The following is a 4,857-nucleotide window of genomic DNA, read 5'->3' as shown; positions in this document are numbered from 1 at the left end:
TAAAGAACAGATCATTGACTGCAATAGAACATTCTTATTCTTGTCTTGTTTAGCGTGCTCAGCAATTATTCTTCAGCTTTATTGCTTTTACTTTATTGTTCATACTTTATTGATCTTAGCTGACCTCGAGGTCCCTGGATAGACGAGCTCGAGACCCCTACTGTCCTGACAACATTGATTTGGTTCATTATTTCTTCTTACTTGAGCTCAATATTACTCATATGATCACTAGTATTAGAATATATCACGTATCTTTAAAACCACAAATTATCTTTAATTGTTACTCACATTTTTTGAGGTAAATAGTTTGGCGCCCATCGTGGGGCTAAAGATAATAGTGATTATTTTAATGCTAGTTTTCTGATAACACACGTTATTCTTCACACTTTTTCTTGTCAAAGATTCTTTGATTTCAGGCTTAATCATGTCTAGCACACAAAATGTGCCTGCTCACGACAGTGAGGGACTTGGAGAAAATAGCAGCATAGGGCTCAGTGTACCACCCGTAAACCCTGAGGGAGTGCCAAATGTGGAGCCGGTTGATATCAGCTCCCACAACGCTCTAAACACGGACGCAGGCACAGACCCCGCAAGGAACGCACATAGGGAAGCCCGAGCCGGAGGCCAGGAAACACGAGGATTAGAAGAAGGAGGTGTCAGCCTCCAGGTGATATTCGAGTTGCTGTAAGCTCAGCAAGTCGCCATCGCTCAGCTTCAGAGTCAGAACAGGACTCCTAACATCGCCGAACCAGTAAACGCACAGCATGAACCCGTGCTTGGGAGGCTCGATGAAAGCGGCTCGAGGACTGACCCCACGATCATGAAAATGCTCGAGGAACTGACTAAAAAAATTGAGTCAGGAGAAAAGAAGATAGAAGACAACGATAAAAAGGTGGAAACTTACAACTCCCAAGCAGACCAGATACCCGGAGCACCTCTAGTTTTGAAGGGCCTAGATGCCAAAAAATTCATACAAAACCTTTCCCCCCAAGTGCGGCTCCGATTCCCATTCCCAAGAAGTTTCATGTGCCCGATATACCAAAATATAATGGAATAACTGATCCTAAGGAGCATATCAACATGGCAAGTGAAACCATGAGGGGAAAAATTATCTTGCCTGTAAACATAGTCTGGACCATACAAGACACCAGGTTGCATGTCATCGAAGGTGACATGAGATATAACGCACTCCTTGGGAGGCCGTGGATACACAATATGAGGGCAGTGCCTTCGACTCTCCATCAGATGGTGAAGTTCCCAACAGAGGAAGGAGTGAAAACAGTCCATGGATAACAGCATGCTGCAAGAGAGATGTTCGTAATCGAGGAAGTGGTACTGACACTAGAACCCTTGACCTCGAAGACATCGACCTCCAAAGGTAAACAGGTGGCCAAGTAGTAGTCACAACTCTGAGCGTCGACGGAAGCAAAATTACAGGTAACCGAAGGCGAAGATCCTCGAACACTCGTTGTTCCCAAAAAGCCCGATGCTACCAAGCCAACCACTGAAAAGAAAGGTACACCTGGGAACACGATTAGTCCCCGCTCTCAGGAAAAAACTCATTCAGTTTCTTGTTGATAACATAGACCGCATTGCTTTGATATGACAGGGATTCCGCTCAAAGGATAAACATGTAAAATAATTAAAGCTCACATTGATGATATGACTGGTTAAGTCCCTATGCGCAGAGGACCACTTCAATTCATTTGCAGGAAATAGTCAACACGACACGAAGCTGAACCAAGAGAAGCGTTCCCTCGGAGTTGGCGCGACTGAGTTTCTCGGCCTTCGTGATATCAAATCGGGGCATCAAAATCGTCCCTGACCAGGTCAAGGTTCTCGGAGAAGCCATGGTCTCGGATAGCAAGACCTCGGAGTCGTTGATAAAGGTTCTTACGGCTCGGCACGATGGAAGCTCTCAAAGGCTCGTGATCTTGACAATACCCCTTACTGTACAAAGGCCGTAGGTCGTAATGCATGCGTTGCACTCTTTTTCCCTTAGTTCGGATTTTATCCCAAATGGGTTTTACCGGCAAGGTTTTTAACGAGGAAACACTTATATGCTACCCGAAGAACGGTCAACAAGTATTCAAGGCTTCTTTCAATCAACCTCGAATACTGGGGGGCATCACCCCCGGAGGTTACATTTTCGGGAAAGACATTTCACGCCTAAGAGGGTCTCGATAGGAGAACGTTGTAATGGGCCAAACGGTCAAATGAACCGTTTCCATATAGAATAATCGAGCCCCGACGACAAAACATGTATGCGTGTATCAGCTATTTAAAAAAGTATCCTGGTTATATCAAAAATACTTTATGTCTCATACGAGCTCAACACTTACAATCCTACGGGAAACGGCTTAAGAGCCAAAACACAGAAGCACCCCGAGTACTTGGGGACTGCCATCAAAAATTTGAATTAATAAGACCTTAAAGAGGCACCCCTTCGAAACAAGGACAAGACCAATATTCTCAGGGTTTAATTTCTCGAATAAGTTCGGGAAGTTATTGGAAAACAAGTCCAAGTAACGTACCCGAAGGCTACAGCCATACTAAAGACTACGGTCATATAAAGGCTACGACCAAATAATGCGGCTCGGAGACGTCCGAATTCCACTATAAATTAAAAGGCCTTCAAACACTTTGTAAAAACCGGTTAAATCAGGCTACCCTCGGCAAAAGCAAAATATAAGGGGCCTCGATAAATCGGCCCCCAAGAGGCTTCGAACAATCAGCCCTCAAATAATCCAAAGGCTTCGATAACACCAGCCTTCGAAAAACTCTTAAGAGGCATCCGAGAATGTCCATGCAAACAAAATGACTAATAAGGTTCTGATACGTCGAGCCTTCGAAAAACCCAACGGGTACAAAAACACATGCTAAGGCATAATTAAATTTTACCAAGTCTTTTAGCCGAAATGAGGGAAAAATTATATAGCCATTTTTAGAGGCCAAAACGACCCAATTTAAAGAGCCTAAGGGCCAATATGTAGGAGCCTAAGTGCCGATATATAAGAGCCTAAGGGCCGATATGTAAGAGCCTAAGGGCCGATATATAAGAGCCTAAGTGCCAATATATAAGAGCCTAAGGGCCGATATATAAAGGGCCAACCTCGAAAGACTTAAGGGCCTAAAATTTATAGTTCGAGACTCCGCTTTCATTTCGATTCAGACTCGAGGTTCACAATATCCCAAGCCCACTGCGAGTTGATTTAAAACTCGGCTTGAAAATTATTGTACCTATCGATAAAGATTTAAGGGTTTATAATACCCCAAACTAGTCCTCGGACTAGTCATTCAAACAAAATTTTCCATAAAATAAAGGCAATGTTGAATACAAGCAATGTTAAAACCAGCATTAGCCAAAGACGAGATTTAAAGTTCCCCCCGTATCTCCAAAAGATAATTACAGGAAATATTTACACAAGGGAGGCTTACAAGGAAACAAAATAATGTAAGCTAAAACTACTTCGGGGTCGTATCCTTAGCAGATGCATCTCCAGGAATCACATCTTCGAGGGTCTCGAGTGCCTCATCCCCGTCTCCTTCACTCCCAGAGGCACTGGCTGAATCATCTTCATCGGAAAGAAGAGTGGCCGCCTCTTCTTCCAAAATCTTCTCCGCTTCAATATCGGCTGAAAGATCGAAGCCGCGAGCATGTATCTCTTCGAGGGTCATCCTCCGGGGTTGTCGCCTAGCATGGTCAAGGGCACTTGATAACTTAGCCTCTGCTGTAGAAGAGATCTCCTTTGCCCGAGCATTAGCTACTTCGGCATTGGCTCGATATGAATTCGTAATTGCTGCAGCATCAGATTTAGCCTTGGCCAGCTCATCAGCAGATCTGATTTTAAGATCCTCGATTTCGAGACCCCGAGTTAGACTCTCCTTCTTCGCACCTCGAAGTTGGCCTTCAAGCAAAGCTAACTGCTCTTTTAAAGTTTCCTTCTCAGAGGCGAGATTGTCCGTACCCTGCCTCCACCTCAGGGCCTCAGCTTCTTTCATCTTAAGCTCCTCACAAAGCCGCGCCTCCAAATCGGCCTTCTATTGGAACTGCAAAATTAAAAGTAGCAGCCGCCAAAACAAAGCAACTACGTAACGGATTCTCGAGAGCTATATTACCTTCTCGACATACTCGATTCGACCCTGGCACGCCTGCGTCAACTCAACTCGAAAATCATGGATCTTCACCTCTTTCTTAACATAAAGGGCTTTGGCGGCGTCCCCCTCCTCTAAAGTTTTCTGAAGTTCAGCCTCGTATCGAGCAAGATCGTCTCGAGACATGGAAAACGCCTTCATATGGAGCACCATAGCCTTCATGAAAAAGAAGGAAAAGTTAGATTCAGAGGCGCAAGAAACAGAAAACTCGCTTGTTTGAAAAGTCTACATACCTCGTTAAAAATGAAAGAAGCATCGGGGTCGGGGCCGTCATCAAGCCCTGCAAGACATTCTCGAAAGATGTCGTGCCCTTCATGGTATACTCCCGCTCCAGAAGATATCATGTTCACAGCCTCCCGGATTTGCCCCTCGGAAAACTCGGGGCAAGGGGGAGAATCATCCACGTTGATCACCCCGAGTGACCCACTCGGGACATTCTCTTTTATTTGAAGAGGCTCAGAGTCAGGACGTTCTGCCTCGCCATTATAATGATCTCCTAAGCGAGGAACCTTCCTTCTAGACGATGGTTCGGGGACTTTGTTTGAACTCCCTTCAGAAATTTCTTCAGCCCGAGAGTGGGCCTCATCAGCCGTCGCTGGTTCGGCGAGCTTCGAAGCATCAACATTCTTTCTTTTACGATTTATCAGCAAGCAGTCATCATCTTCTTCTTCCTCCTTCTCCCGAAGGCTTTGGGCCATTTTC

Source organism: Nicotiana attenuata, chromosome 3 (genome assembly GCF_001879085.1).
Source record: "Nicotiana attenuata strain UT chromosome 3, NIATTr2, whole genome shotgun sequence".
Taxonomy (NCBI): domain Eukaryota; kingdom Viridiplantae; phylum Streptophyta; class Magnoliopsida; order Solanales; family Solanaceae; genus Nicotiana; species Nicotiana attenuata.
This window is presented reverse-complemented; position numbering follows the sequence as displayed.